Source organism: Callithrix jacchus, chromosome 2 (genome assembly GCF_049354715.1).
Source record: "Callithrix jacchus isolate 240 chromosome 2, calJac240_pri, whole genome shotgun sequence".
Taxonomy (NCBI): domain Eukaryota; kingdom Metazoa; phylum Chordata; class Mammalia; order Primates; family Cebidae; genus Callithrix; species Callithrix jacchus.
Genome location: NC_133503.1, coordinates 90,874,952 through 90,891,419, shown reverse-complemented (window position 1 = coordinate 90,891,419; position 16,468 = coordinate 90,874,952). Strand labels below are relative to the sequence as shown.

At 38.4% G+C, this 16,468-nt stretch overlaps 1 protein-coding gene across 6 annotated transcripts in view; it reads right to left on the bottom strand.

Moving 5' to 3' along the window:
- The window catches only part of LOC144581569 (uncharacterized), a 690,733-nt gene extending 674,626 nt beyond the window's left edge, over window positions 1-16,107 (bottom strand). For 5 of the 6 annotated variants that reach the window (XM_078365832.1, XM_078365835.1, XM_078365833.1 and 2 more), the window contains exons 1-2: window positions 15,977-16,107; window positions 4,177-4,263 (exon numbers count right to left, since the gene is read on the bottom strand). The gene's annotated coding sequence lies outside the window, so the exon portion shown is untranslated. The remainder of the gene's footprint in view (window positions 1-4,176; window positions 4,264-15,976) is intronic. The other variant, XM_078365838.1, reaches the window with a different exon arrangement.
- Window positions 16,108-16,468: the final 361 nt, after the last annotated feature.

Genomic DNA, 16,468 nt, shown 5'->3' with positions numbered 1-16,468 from the left:
TCGTCTCACGGCAACTCCGCCTCCTGGGTTCAGGCAATTCTCCTGCCTCAGCCTCCCGAGTAGCTGGGATTACAGGCATGCGCCACCATGCCCAGCTAATTTTTTGTATTTTTAGTAGAGACGGGGTTTCACCACATTGACCAGGATGGCCTCGATCTCTTGACCTCGTGATCCACCCATCTCGGCCTTCCAAAGTGCTGGGATAACAGGCTTGAGCCACTGCGCCCAGCCACATCTGTGTTTTATTCTTGGTTTCCCATTGCAAATTGCTTCACTTTTCTATATAAGATAGCCCTAATCAGTAAAATGGGAATAATGTAGCCAGCACCATTCTGTGAGTATAGGCAATATCTGATGTTAGATCTGACCCCTTTAGAAATACCTCTAGAGCAATAGCACTCAGAGTATGGTCCAAGGACTGGTGGCATCAACCTCATCTAGAAATTTATTAGAAATTCTGAATGGCAAGCCCCACCTGAGACTTTTGAAATAAATCAGAAATTGCATTTTAACAAGATAGTTAAGTAATACTGATGATTCAAAGACCACACTTTGAGTAGCAGTGCCCTAGAACCACGCTGTTGATCTGCAAACTGTTCCTAATCCATTACTAGATAAGTACAGAATTTGAGTGTAAGCAATTAAAACATTTATAGTGATTTGACCTTGTGGTCATATCCAAAGCACATACAGGAAAGACTCATCTACATTTATAGGAATGGACCAGCGGGGCAGGGTTGGTGCCAGGCCTGATGTGGTGAGTTGGATGTGACAAAAGTTGCTATCTGTCATGGACAACAGAACTACACATGGTCATGATGGATTTTTTAAAAGAAATGAAAGAGGGAAAGTAGCCCTTCACAGTGTCTAAAAAGCACTACTCTAGAGCATGGGTCCAAAAATTTTTTTCTATAAAGGGACAAATAGTAAATACCTTAAGCTCTGTAAGTCATAAGGCCTCTGTCACAACCACTCAGCTTCATCATCATAAAATGGCAAAAGACCATATGTAAGGAAATGGGCATGACTGTGTTTCAATAAAACTTTATTTATCAAAATAGGTAGAGGGTCAGATTTGGCCCACGTCCTGTGCTAACTCCTAATTTAGAAGACCAGTGTTAGCCAAATACAACGCCACCAGAAGATTATGCTGAATCCACTTGATCCAATACAAACTCTTACCTTAAAGAACTAAGAAGGAGATAAGACACCCAGCTGTCATCCTCTACTTCTGTCAGTGATTTCTCCTAGTTGCAATGGCCATAGCAGAAACAGAACCTGCTCTGCTCCTTGTGTTCCTATAACAGTGGGAAATCTGCTAGGACAAGGCCAAACACACATTGACAATCCTCAGCTACCATTCTAGCAAAACAAGAGGATGAAAAAGGAAATGTTCATGTTGGAGAAGGAAAAAAAAAAAATCTCCCTTTTTCTAGTTCAGGGTTCTGAAAACTATGGCCCATGAGTCAAATCCAGCCTGCTGCCTGTTTTTGTGAAGAAAGTTTTATTGGAACAAAGGTATCCACATTCATCTATATATCACCCATGGCCGCTTTTGAGCTAAAGTGGGAGAGTTGAGTAGCTGCAGCTGAGACCTTATGTCCTACAGAGCCTAAAAATATTTACTATTTGGGTCTTCACAGAAAAGTTTGCCACATCTGCTGTAATTTCTCATCCCATGACTGGTAGCCCCTTGTTCTAGAAAGCTACCAGCAAATGGGTAAGATATAGGTTTCTATGTTACCATTAATGGGACTGTTGCCAACTGCTTCCTCTGGAAAAAATCTTCCTCTGTTAAAAAACTGGCGCAGAAGGGGAGGCTTCTTGCTGAGTTTTTCCCAAGTTTCTTAGTGGCTTTCAAGTTCCTTTTAAGTAGGTTATTTTACCTTAAAACCATATAGACAGAGTTACTTATTTATGAAGCAATCTATTAGTTATGTAAAAGGCAGCAATAACTTGATGTCTTTTTACATTAAACTCATACAAAGAATATTAAAAGGCTTGACAAGCTAAAAGCTTGACAGGGCAGACAAGATCAACCTTGCATCTAGACCTCTGGAAGAATCCCAAAGTGGGTGAAGGGAGCAGGGAGAACAGTTGCTAAACAAACAGGGTCTCTTATTTCCCAGAGAATTCAGGACTGTTTTTGTCAACGCTTCAAAGAATAGAAAGCATCTTAAATGCATGGAGCAAACTTCAACAAACAAAACCTTCCGGCCTTTGAATTCATCATAACTAACACTCCTAACACCACAGGAAAGTAGGCTGTGATGGTTTGGGTGAAAGCAGACATCCACAAAAAAAGCTCTGTGTAACATGGTGTTAACAAAACACAGTTGTTTCACTTTAGAGCGTTGGAAAGAAGTAAGTGCTGTCTCATTGACCAAAACTGCTGCAGTGGCTCCTTAAAAACACTACTAGTGCCACCTTCTGGTCATCTGGTTCTATGGCATGCCTCCTGGCACAAGGCCCCAGTTACCCGCCTCCAGCAAATGATGTGTATTGTAGAATCATGGACTCCTAACAAAAGAGATCTGCAGGGTTCTCTAGAGATCATTGCAGACAGCCCAGACCAAGCTGCACTTTTAAGATTTCATATACTTCAAGACAATGGTTCAGCCTCACTGGAAAGACCAGGAACACTTCCAGTCCTAATTGTTGGCTCCAAAAGCTTGAGAATTCTGTCCGCAAGAGAAATACAACTATGCAACTGAGATTTCTCTCCCTCCCAGCTCTCCCCACACCCCCAGAGATATCCAGGCAAGGGGCCAGTCACTGGGGAAGACAAAAAGTAGTCAGTATTTGGAGCCACTTTCCCCAGACAAGGAGGAAATGAAGCACTACACCACTCAGGATTTGGACCACGTTTCTTTAACCAGGATGCCATGCCCCCCACTGGATATTGTCAGGGCCAAAGAATGGTAGAAAAGCTAGTTGCTCTTCTATTTTGTAACTCTTGCTGCAGAAACTAGATTAAGTAAATAAGCGGAGGACGCACCCAGTAGCTGCTGGGCAAAGCCCTCCATACACAACATAATACGACCCATCTTATTCCTCCCAGAACAGGATCTCTCTATCCTCCCTGTCTTCAGGTTCAGTCTCACACATTGGATCGAGAGCAAAGCAGGGCTCATGAGACTCTTTGGGGAGGAAGATCAGGAAGGGAAGGCTTAAAGCATGACAGGGCAGTGCAGCCCAGTGGGAAATACAGAAGGGCCTCAGGGGAAAGGGAGTTTAGCTGTCTCCCCCTTGACAGAAATGCAGTCCTAGCCTCCCTGTGCTAAATCCTTTGGCTTCTGATTTGAAAAACATTTGGCTTCCTGAAAAGTAAAAGCTATCAGATGCCTTTTCTTAATCCATCTTGCACATCCTCAGAGTTGATGTCAATAAGCCACAGAGGGACTTCTTACCAGTCCTCCCTGGGCTGAGTAATGAGTGCAATGAGACAGGGCTAGTATGATCCTAGATCCCGAGGGGAGGGAGCGGAAGGAGGTTCACGGGGATCCTCTGGGCTCTGTCAGGAAGAGGAAGATCCTCTGAGGAGAAAAGGCATTTGTCTCAACGAAAAATGGTTGTACTGGGGGTAAATGTCATAGCTGCTGAAGCCAACCAATGATAAAGGAAGCAAGCTGCCATCTATCTCTTTGGAATATTTGAAAAACAGTATTTGGGCTTAGAAGATATTGTTACGATTTAGAAATATAGCTTCAATTTATTGTTTTCTTAAATCAGATGGGCATTTATTACCTCTGCTTTACTAATAATGAAACTCAGAAAAGTTCAAGGTCAAAGGGAACAGAGAAAAGTAAACCTAGCTCTGTCTCCAAAGCCTACACTCTGTCCACTCTGCTCCATGCCCCCACGATTATAGCAGTTGCTTTCCTCTCATAATATAAAGTCTAAAAATGAGCAACTGTATTGAGTTGTCTGCATTTTTGGAACAAAGAACATGCAACATGGATCTCTACACTGGGATTACAGATTTGCAGAAGTGTTCCTGGGGACAACTGACTCCTGTCCTCCAGACTCCCAGCTGAAATGAACCAAGGGCTTAGGAGCTGGTCTTAGCAACAGCTCTTCTTACAGCCAGAGCTACAGCAGCTATCCACTGCCAAGAGTCTTAGTTCAGGCTGCATAGACTGGATAGGTCATAAACAACAAAAATTTATTTCTTACAGTTCTGGAAGCTGGAAATATGAGATCAGGGTGCCAGCATAGTGAAGGGCCTCTTCTAGGTTGTAGACTGGTGACTTCTACTGTACCCTTTCACAAAAGAAAGAAGGCAAGAGAGTTATCAGTGGTTCTTTTTATAATAGCACTAATCTTGCTCATGAGTAATATACCCTCATGACCTAATTACCTCTTAAATTCTCCATCTCCAAATACACTGTGGGTTAGAATTTCAATGTATAATTTTAGGAGGACACAAATATTCAGTCCATCGTACGAATCAGCAGCCCGAAATGCACTGCTCATTCTCAGCCCGACACAGTCATCATCTCATTGTCTTCTTTTCTGTGTCCCTCAGTTTTTACCTGGACTTCACTAGGAGAGAAGAGGTCATGATGTAGAACAGGTAGATGTTTTACCCTCATCCCTGATATACAGTGTTACTAGCCACAGTTTTTCTATAGTGGACACCAGCAGCTCCATGATCCAGACAGATAAAGAAAACATCTCCACAGTGACCAGAGAAGTTTCCAAAGACAGCACAAAAACCCAGACAATAATTTGTTACCATACGCTAGCCTCCTTGAGGCTGCCCTCGCAGATACCCATATGGCATCTAAGGGAGCAGAAAGTGGAGGGGCAAATATATATATATCCTTTTCTGGTAAGAAGTTTGAATCCTGAGTTTAAATGAATATTTATCTGCAAGACACTTAAGCTAACCTAACAGAGTCTATTTAAAAACCAAAAACACCAAGTTATCCATATACCAAGAATTGGCAAGTTTTAGATTGATTTTTTTTCTTGCTACTGAATGGAATATGGGATTGAGGACAAAATGAGAGCACATATAAGAAGAAAATGATACTACCTTTTTGTTTTGCATATTTACGTTGTAATGCATAAATGTCCTATTTTTACTCGTGTGTTTGTATGCATGTTTAAGTCAAATAGCTCCTTTTTGACAATGTCAATCTGGATTTCAGTAAGGCTTTTTTATTAAGTTTGCCATCATATTTTTGAGGCCAACATGGAGAAATGCAGGCCAGTTGGTAAAACACTTATGTGAACTCTCATGCTGCCTATATTTTGTTCCTTTTTGGACACCAAATTTTCAGGGAGAAATTAGCAAAGTGTATTTCCTGTAAGAGAATAAATAGTATAATGAAGAATCTGAAAATTTGATCCAAGGAGGAATGGATAGTTTATCTTGGGAAAATGAAGACTCTGGGTGAAGTGGAGTAAAGTGTATACATCCTTGATAAAGGGGAATGAGTATCTCTGGGAGGCAACCAAGGTTCAAACCATGAATTTTTCTTTACTACAAAATGCTTTATGTCTTCCACATACACTGTCTGTATTATAACTCTATGGTTTTCCACAATATCTACAGGTAAAGTGAGCATTGCTGGCCACTGGGAGACAGAAAGCCAGAGCTAGAGAAAAGGGGGTAAGTAGCAAAAATAGGAAATGTGGGAGAAGAATCAGCAGCCCCAAGGAGGAGTTAAGAGTCACAAAGTAAGTCCATATTCTACATATGCTAACTCTGGTGCAAGTCCAAATGGAAGACAATAGGATTCTATCACAAAGAAGTACAGAGAATATAGCTTCAGAATGGTCAAGTGGGGAAGAGATAAGAGAACCAAATCTGGAGCAGAGCTGGAAATCAGTCCAGGAGTTGGTGGCAATGGTCATAAACAGGCCCAACCCTACATATGAACCAAGAAGGAACACAGCCGGAAAGCAGTATCCAGCCACCTTGGTGATAAGGGAGATATCCATACCCCAAACACCTTACTGACAGAGCCAGACAGGAAGAAAGCCCATGAAGAAGGGGATTAGTCTGTCTCAGGGGAAATACAGAAAGCTGCCCCCTTGCTAGGCCTATCAGACCATGGACTTGTCTGAAATTCCACCTTAGAATGATAATTCCCTTGACTTAAATGTAAATGGACCTTAAGTGTTTCTTATCATACTGCCTGTAATCTCAGGGGAAAAAATAGTTCATTAAACCATTTCAATGCATTAACACCTTAATGAGGCTTAGTTCCAGTAGTGGCACTCATTTCCAGTAGTGACAACTAGCTGGGATCCAGGTAGATTACAAATCTACTTTGTTTAGCTTAGAAAACTGGCTAGAAGGGCCCAATCAGGGCACTATGCACCGCTTGGGACAAGGCCTTTGCAGGCAGAGCAAACAAAAATGAGCCAAGACTGCAAAGTGGCCTGAGAATCTAAGTAACTGGAAGCAAGGACAGGTGGAGGATGAGACCCAGGAAATAGGAATTGGGTAACAGAAAGAAATGTTTAAGGGCCCTGAAGGCAGACCTCATCCACATTACAGTTCAGCTGAGACCAGGCCCACCCAGTGCTGCTGTATTTCACATCTTTCTGACAACAACAAAATGCACATACATTCACTCAGCAAATTTCTTCAATCATTTGAAAAAATTGTTCCCAGCAGAGTAGCTGAAAGAAAACACTTGTTCATTCATAAAACATAAAGCCTCCAAGATTAGATAGCTTTTCTTGAGGTCCTTAAAACTAAAAGTAGACATTTGTGTTTTTCAAAACGCAAGGGCCAAATCTTCCTCCACCTATTTTTCATACTCAGAATGTAGAAAATAACTAGAAAATAAGGGGATGGGGGAAGACATCCAGCAAGCCAAACTAAATGCTCCAAAGTCAGTGGATTAAATATATGCACTGCAATTACATGTGAATCATTCAAGGTTTCCTTGTCTTAGAAATATACAACAAGAGGGAAGCCCAGGAATCTCTTGAAATTAGGTACCCTGATTGTTTTAAGAAGTGAGAGTTATCAGAAAATATCATAAACTAAGTAGAAAGTTAACAACCTGGGACCATCTGTACAGAAGGAAAGAGATCTAGTTGTGTCAAAATCCTGAGGACACTGGAAGATTAAAGTTCACATTTAAGGCTCATTTATTCAAAAAAGAATGAGATTAAATGATTGTAGGAATACTTACCTCCAATTAAGCCTAACAACCTTTATTATCTGCATTCCATATTGGTGCCCGTGTAGTAACTGAAATTATTTGGTATCTTAAATGTATCCCTGGACATTCTTCGCATACAGGCTTTTCTAAAACTGTCTGTCAAGATAGAGTGTACTAAAAAGAATATATCCTGTCTCCTTCCCATCTCAGTCCTAGGAATCTCAGCAGTCCTTTCACAAATGGTGTTCTGTGAGCTGGTTTGTCTTTGGTGTGAACCCACTGCAGGTGGAATGAAAGGCTAGAGTTAATAAAGGTTAAAGATTTGCTTAACCCAAGTCCTGGAATGATGAGAGGAAAGTAAGATGCTATGCTCAGAAAAAACATGAAAGATTTTATATGCCGTGTAAGTTCTTCTATGAACAAGATGCAACTATTTCTCAACATAGACAAACGAAGAATTTGTTGGCTGGGCAAGGTGGCTCACATCTGTAATCCCTAAATTTTGGGAGAGTGAGGTGGGTGGACTGCTTGAGCTCAGGTGTTCAAGACCATCCTAAACAACATGGCAAGACTCTGTTGTTCACATATATATATATATATATATATATATATATATATATATATATATATTTAGCGAAGCATGTTGTTGCACATCTGTAGTCTCAGCTACTTGGGAGGCTGAGGCCAGAGGATCTCTAGAGCCCAGGAGTTCAAGGCTGTAATGAGCCATGTTGACACCAATACACTCTAGCCTAGCTGACAGAGACCATGTCTCAAACAATGATAATAATTATTTATTATAGAAATAATATGGTACAAAAAGATTCCAGAGGAAAAGGATTGGAGAATGGCCAAACTGACCTAACCATGACAATCCCTCACTTTGAAGCCAATAAGTAGAGTGTGAGACCACAGAGGTTCCTGATCAAACCCTATAGTCAGGACCACTGGGTAAGGGCTTTATTCTAACTCACATGCCAAGATCTGACCCTGACTTAGGTATTTCCCAGAGAGAATGCTATCATCTGTATGTTTGTATCCCCTCAAAATTCATATGATGAATGCTAATCCCCAGGGCAATGGTATTAGGAGGTAAGGCCTTATGGAGGGCAATTAGGTCATTATGGCAGTCTTCACAAATGGGATTAATGCTCTTATAAAATGAACCCAAGGGAGTTCATTTGTCCTTCCCACCATGTGAGGACACAGTGAAAGGGTGCAATCTGTCAACAAGGAAATGGGCCCATATCCAACACTAAACTTGTTGACACCTTGATCTTGAACTTCCCAGCCTCCAGAACTGTGAGTAATACATGTTTGTTGTTTATAAGCCACTTAGTGCATGGGATTTTGTCCTTTGACTAAGACAAGTAATGTACACAGGTCTGAAAAGAGCTCATTCCACCTGCAGTGGGTTCACACCAAAGACACACCAGCTCACAGAACATCATTTATGAAAGGACTGCTGAGATTCCTAGGACTGAGATGGGAAGGAGACAGGATATATTCTATTTAGTACACTCTATCTCAATACGCATTTTTAGAAAAGCCTGTATGTGAAGAATGTTCAATATATTGGTTTCACATGGGTCAAAATGGAAATTTGAAGATGATCACATACTGAGAAAGTACATTTTATTGACCAGACTAGGCCTTTTACAAAATATTTTTCTCAATTAACTATTTTGGAAAACAGAAAAATCATGTTTTAAAATAAGATAAATTTTGAGACATTTGGTAGTCATTGATCTTTCTCACTTCCATTATTCTGTCTTATGCCTTTCATTTTCATCTGAGAACGTATCCCTTGCTCTCTTTCAGTCCACTGGATGTTTCAGATCTCCATCTCAGCCCCAGGGCAGAAGACAATTACCCAGACCTAAACCAACCAGTGCATAGCATTTCCCTACATCAAAGTCAAGATGAAGAAGTGGGTATGATCTAAATCAGTTCAACCAGAGTTAATCCCACATGTTTTACAGGATCACCTGGAAAAGAGGCAGAGAGTAGTGAGTCTATGAGGCTAGGACAGCCCTGGCAATGCTACTGACCATGTGGAATTAAATCCAGATGAAGCATAAATGAGAGTGGAGAGAAACAGGGTCCTGGTGATCCAATCTGAGCCCCTCCATCAAACAGCCCTACTTCTACCTTTCACTTTCAACTACCATTAAATTCCCCTTTTGCTAAGCCCATTTTGGTTGGTTTTCTGTTACCAACCACTAAAATTACTGGCTACAATGATTTCAGGTAAGTCAGATGTTACTGTATGGAAATAAATATTTATCAAGCCAATATAATTGTGCACCAATTAATACTTCCATCCCTAGATTCTAATTTCCTCTTATACGAAACCTCAGGAATTATGAATTCTTCCTGAATGTAAGACTACTATTTTTTGTAGCTATAACCTAAAGCACATTGGACTATTCCTTGTTGTCTTCTTATAACTCCAAAATAGGAATTATAATTTCTTACCAAATTTTCCCTAATTTTTTTTTTTTTTTTTTTGAGACGGAGTTTCGCTCTTGTTTACCCAGGCTAGAGTGCAATGGCGTGATCTCGGCTCACCACAACCTCCGCCTCCTGGGTTCAGGCAATTCTCCTGCCTCAGCCTCCTGAGTAGCTGGGATTACAGGCATGCACCACTATGCCCAGCTAATTTTTTGTATTTTTAGTAGAGACGGGGTTTCACCATGTTGACCAGGATGGTCTCGATCTCTTGACCTCGTGATCCACCTGCCTCGGCCTCCCAAAGTGCTGGGATTACAGGCATGAGCCACTGCACCCGGCTTTCCCTAAATTTTTTCTTACCAAAGTTTAACTTAATTTCTTCCTAAAATTTCTTTACTGTTTTTTCACTGAAATCTACTATGTAATATTTTCTCTAGAATGAAAAATTTCACTTAAAGTTGCAAGAAGTGAAAATATTGGCTTTGAAACTGTATATAGTTCATAAATTATTCTTAGGGATTATTCTCAGGAATAATTATTTTGTTTGGTCTACATTACAATAAATAGTGGTAAAATAATAGTAGTTTAAAACATGATTAGGGGCCCAAATCAGAATAAAGAAGAAATGCCTGTAAGTAAAACAGTCAAGCATATTTTAGACATGTCTTGTATCCACCGGTGTGAGTCTAATACAAAGGGTTACTGTAAATTGACCAAGTATTAGCGGGTCATCTTCAAACCCACATCACCCTGTATCAACTTCAGAGCCAGTTCTAGAACCCTCCACAGGTCAGCCTAATTTCCCCTGGCCCAGTCCAAGCTGGCTCTTTCTCTGCACAACAATGCTCACATGCCTTCAAAGTATTTCTTTTTGAATGAGCATAAACTGCTTATTGAAACCAAGAAAGCCTCTTATTGTGGGGTTGACCCTACCACTCTATCTGCATTCCCCAGAGGTATGGACAGTAGCTAGAGCTGAGGAAATGACATTCAGTCGTTTTTTGCAAATGAAATTTGAGAAATTTGCATGATACATATGGAGCCAATTGTTCATATCTAAGCTTATTAGCCGTTTTCCTCCTGAGAGCACAAAAGAGTTACTGAGAGAATGAAAAGAAGTCCCATTGGAGGAGGGGAAACCTGAGGGGTCTCCCTGAGGACTCTTCACTGCAGGCCTCATTTCATTCCCAATGACTTCTGCAGAGGCCGATTTAAAGAAGGTCACAGGTATTTACCTTTCTTCCCTGTCTGTTTCAATTTGCTTTATGGAGAAGGAGTGAAAATGCCAACGCTAGTGCTCATTCTTGAGCCCTTGGTGCATTCATTTTGCAGATTTTTTTAATAGCAGGGTAGACTTTTAAAACAGCAAAAGAAAATGTCACTGGATAGACTTAAGCTTTAGACTTAAGACAGATTTCATTCCTTAGCTTAGACTGGATTACATCCACTAGTCCCGTCACTTCTTACAAGTAATGCTCTGTCAGAGCAGTGGTGGGGATTTATGGCCTACCACATCCTTAATTATCTCCCACCTCTGATAGTTCTGAAACACTGCTCACATAAAGAGCAGCATAGGGAATGGGAAGAAAACAGAATTGTGTTTACAAATTCAGGTATTTGATTATTAGGCTAATGTTTGTAAAGTTAGGTATAAATAATCCAAAAGGGTGAAGCTTCCAAAATCTATCTATATTTGCCCTTGTGGTTATATGTTTATGTCTGAACATTTACTTCAGTTAATGTATATGGTTTCATTCACTAAATATTGATTAAATATTTACTTTACACCAGGTACTGTGCTGGGTGATAAATATACACATAAAATGAAGAAGGAGTAACTGCCTGCAAATATTTTATCCTCTGGTAAGGAAAACAAGAAAGAGACAAAAATTATATAAAGTAAGTAAATATCACAAAATTTTAAGAAAAAAATGTGCATGCATATAAGTATATATGTATATATAAGTATAAGTATATATATAAGTATAAGTATATATATATTATATATATATAATATGTGCATGCATATAAGTATATATGTATATATAAGTATAAGTATATATATAAGTATATAAGTATATATATATTATATATATATATAAAATGTGCATGCATATAAGTATATATGTATATATAAATATAAGTATATATATAAGTATAATAAGTATATATATATTATATATATATATAATAATATATATATATTACCAGAATGGGTCAAACAGCTACCATATAAGATTTTCAAGAGTTTTACCTTGGTTAATTTTCATGTACTTGATCTGGTCTGCTTCCTAGAAAATTCAGAATCTGATTTTTTTCTTTCAGCACATTAAGCATGAATCTACCTGCGGGACATCAACTTATATTAACTGAGCTTATCAACACTCATGTATAGCCCAGAATTTTAATTAGCCAATTTACAGTAAAACCTAGCATTGTTTTATAGATGATGGACAGAGGACCCGAGATGACTCAGACAGCTCATTCTGCTTCTGAAGACAGATCTACCACATTCTCAATCTTGGTTATACTCAGAAGAGTGTTTAGATGAGTATAGAATGAAAATTAGGGGAGTTGTTTTAATGCAACACGTGTTTGATGACTTCAGACTGTAACAACCTAACTATCCACCTTCACATTAGAGACAGATGCGAAAAAGACCTAAATAGTTAAGACAACAATCACCATACCCCCAGCCAAGGCAAAGACATGCTTTTCCTGCTGACCAAACTGTATCTTCATTAATTAAATTTTTAAGTTTAAAGAACTAATACCAATTCTACTCAAACTCTTCAAAAAAAAAAATTGAAGAGGAGGGAATATTTCCAAACTCATTCTATAAGGCCTGCATTACCCTGATTTAAAAAAAAAAAAAAAAAAAAAAACAGACAAGAACACAACCAAAAAGAAAACTGGGAGCAAATATCCCACATAAATATAGTGCAAAAATTCTCAACAAAATACTAGCAAGCCCAATTCAAGATCTCACCATGACCAAAAAGGATTCATACCAGGGATGCAAGCATAGTTGAATATATGCAAATCAATGAAAGTGATACATAACATTAACAGAAGGAAGAACAAAATCCATATGATCATTTCAATAGATGCTTTAAAAAGCATTTGATCAAAGTCGACACCCCTTTATTTAAAAAAAAAAAAACACCTTATCAAACTGGGTATAGAAGGAACATTCCTCAAAATAATAAAGGCCAAATATTACAAGCCAACAGCTAAATCATACTGACCAAAGGAAAATTGAAAGCCTTTTTTATAAAATTTAAAGCAAGGCAAAGATGCACACCTTTACCATTTTAGTCAGTATAGGACTGAAAGTCTCAGCCAAAGCAATTTGGCAAAAAAATGAAGGGTATCCTAATTGGAAATGAAGAAGTCAAGTTAGCCTTACTTACAGATGACATAATCTTATATTAAGAAAAAATAAATAAATAATCCACCAAAAAAATTAGAACTGATAAATTAATTCAGTAAAGTTGCATGATACAAAATCAACATACAAAGATCAGTAGCATTTATATATGCCAATAGCAAAGAATCTGAAAAAATAAATCAAGAAAGCAATCCCATATACACTAGCTACAAAAAATATAAAATTCCTAAGGATCAATTTAACCTAAAAAAGTGAAGATCTATAAAAGGAAAACTATAAAACACTGGTGAAAGAAATTGAAGAGAACACAAAAAAATGGGACACTGTCCCATGCCCATAGATTGGAAGATTTAATATCATTAAAATGAAAATACTACCCAAGGCAATTTGTAGATTCAGTGCAATCCCTATCAAAAATCACTTTTTTTACAGAAATAGAAAAAAAAACCCTAAAATTGATATATAACCACAAAAGACCCCAAATAGTCAAAGTAATTGTGAGCAAAAAGGAACAAAGCTGGAGACATTACACTACTTGACTTCAAAATTTACTAAAAAGCTATAATAATCATATCAGCATGATACTGGCATGAAAACGGACACAAACCAATGGAACAGAATAGAAAACACAGATATAAATCCTCACATTTACAGTCAACTCATCTTCAACAAAGGTGCCAGAACATACAATGGGGAAAGGACAGTCTCTTCAATAAATGGTGCTGGGAAAATTATGTAACTATACACAGAAAAATGAAATGAGACTATCTCTCACCATACACTTAAATCAAAGTGGGTAAAAGACTTAAATCTGAAACATAAAAATATACAACTACTAGATGAAAATATTGAGGAAAACATTCAGGACATTCGTCTAGGCAAAGCTTTATGTAAAATCTCAAAAGCACAGGCAAGCCAAACAGAAATAGACAAAAGGGATCACATCAAGCTAAAAGGCTTCTGCACAGCAAAGGACACAATCAACAAAGTGAAGAGACAACCCACAGAGTGGGACAAAATATTTGCCAACTATCTATCTGACAAAAGATTAATAAACAGAATATATGAGAATCTTCAACTAATCAATAGCAAAAAATATAAATAATTTTATTTTAAAATGGGCCAAAGATCTGAATAGCCATTTCTCAAAAGAAGACATTCAGCAGATGTCTTGGCCAGGTGCAGTGGCTCACGCCTGTAATCCCAGCACTTTTGGAGACCAAGGTGAGTGGATCCTCTCTGGTTGGGAGTTTGAGACCAGCCTAGCCAACATAGAAAAACTCCATCTATACTAAAAATACAAAATTAGCAGAGTGAAGTGGCACATGTCTGTAATCCCAGCTACTCAGGAGGCTGAGGCAGGAGAATCCCTTGAACCCAGGACGTGGGGGTTGCGGTGAGCCAACATTACTCATTGCACTCCAGACTGGGCAAGAAGAGTGAAACTCTGTCTCAAAAAAAAAAAATACACATAGCCTACAAGTATACGAACAAATGCTCAACATTAATCATCAGAGAAAAGCAAACCACAGTAAGCTATCATTTCATCCCAGTTAAAATGGCTTTTATCAAGAAGACATGAAATAACAGATGCTAGCAAAGATACAGAGAAAGGAGAACTCTCATACACTGTTGGTGGGAATGTAAATTAGTACAGCCACTATTAAGAACAATATGGAGGTTCCCAAAAAAACTTAAAACAGAACTACCTTATGATCCAGCAATTCTACTATTGGGTATATATCCAAAAGAAAGTAAATCAATACATCAGAAAGACATCTGCACTCCATGTTTATTGTAGCACTATTCACAATAGTCAAAATAAAACATGGAATCAATATAAATGTCCATTAACAGATGCATGAATATAGAAACTGTGGTACATATGCACCATGGAATATTATTTGCGCATATAAAAGACCGAAATTCTATCATTTGCAGCAACATGGGTGGAACTGGAGGTCTCCATGTTAAGTGAAATAGGCCTGAGAGATAAAAACAAATATTGCATGCTCTCATTCATATGTGGGAGCAAAAAAAGTGGATCTCATGAAGATGGAGGGTAGACTCATGGTTACCAGAGGCCAGGAAGGGTGGGGAGATGAAAGATGAAGAGAAGTCAACTAATGAGTACAAAATTACAGTTTGATAGAAGAAATAAGACCCAGTGTTAGATAAATTAGTGAGTTAACTATTGTTTATAATAATCTATTGTACATTTCAGACAGCTAGAAGAGAAGAGTTGAATAGTTCCAGCATAAAGAAAAGACAAATATTTAAAGTGACAGATATCCCAATTTCGCCGATTTGATCTTTACAAATTATGTGAATGTATTACATTGTCATATGTGCCTCCAAAACTATGTATATCTGTTATGCAACAATTTTTCAATTTTAATTTGTCTAAAGTTTGTGTGTGTGTGTGTGTGTGTGTGTGTGTGTGTGTGTGTGTGTCTCCCCACAGTAAGCTATGGGCTCTTCAATGTTTTCTGCCAGCATGGTGTCATACCAAAAGATATTTTAGTTTTGCATCTAAAATACTTGAAAAATAACTTAAATATTTTTAATAGCCACTTGCAAAAAAATGATAAAGAAATATATTTAGTGGAAATTCTTTTTTTTTTTTTTGACAGAGTCTCACTGTCACGCAGGCTGGAGTGCAGTAGCGCAATCTCGGCTCACTGCAACTTCTACCTCCTGGGTTCAAGAGATTCACCTGTCTCAGCCTCACAAGTAGCTGAGATTGCAGGCACGCACCACCACACCTAGCTAACTTTTGTATTTTTAGTAGAGATGTGTTTCGTTACATTGGTTGACAAGGCTGGTCTCAAACTCTCAACCTCAGGTGATCTGCCTGCCTCAGCCTCCCAAAGTGCTGGAATTACAGGAATAAGCCACTGCGCTCAGCAGTGAAAATTCTTAAAAATGCTTTTAGCTCATTTACATTAGTCATTCCATCTCTTACACCTACAATTCTCCCCTACCCCAGATAAATACTTACCTCCCTAACTCGGTCCCTTCAAATCAACAAACTTCTTCCTCACTCCACTTTCTTTTTAGTCCTTTTCCACATCAAATCTGGCTGTTATTCCAATGAGCATCTGTGCTCTTTAGCATGTCTTCCCCAGTAATCTGTAGGCAGAGTGAGAGAAATAACCATGTCTTCTTTCCCTGTACATCGCAGTGTGAAGAAGAGTATGCTAAATATAGTTGTTGTTCACTGACCACATTCTTGCACACACATACACGCACACACTCATTCCTACATACAATGTTTTATAGAATGTAATTAATCCTCTTTATACCTTGCAATCACTTATGTTGTACACCATGAGCAATTTTCTAAGTCATTATAATTATTTTCTACAGATAACTTCTTACCAGTTGCATAATATTCCACTATAGAGCTATTCCATAACTTTATCATGTCCCTATCTGGATTTTTTTTTACTTTTGTCTGCCTATATAATGCAGCAATAAATATCATTGTGCA